This window comes from Camelina sativa, chromosome 9 (genome assembly GCF_000633955.1).
Source record: "Camelina sativa cultivar DH55 chromosome 9, Cs, whole genome shotgun sequence".
NCBI lineage: Eukaryota > Viridiplantae > Streptophyta > Magnoliopsida > Brassicales > Brassicaceae > Camelina > Camelina sativa.
In genome coordinates this window covers 6338592-6338812 of record NC_025693.1, presented here as the reverse complement: position 1 = coordinate 6338812, position 221 = coordinate 6338592, and positions in this window count along the sequence as shown.

Genomic DNA, 221 nt, shown 5'->3' with positions numbered 1-221 from the left:
CCCATGAACTAGCTATTCTCTTTTTCTTTCGCCTGCCACTAGGTATAAGAGTAGAAGGTGGCCGAATAGAAGTACTAAGACTCTCTGGAATCTCCCAATACTCCATATCACCTAATGGGTGAATGCTCTATGAATATCCTAAACGCCATCTGTAAAATAAAAAAGAGGAAGATAAGACTTATAGAACTTTGATAAACCTTTGAAAAACCTTGTAAAACCTT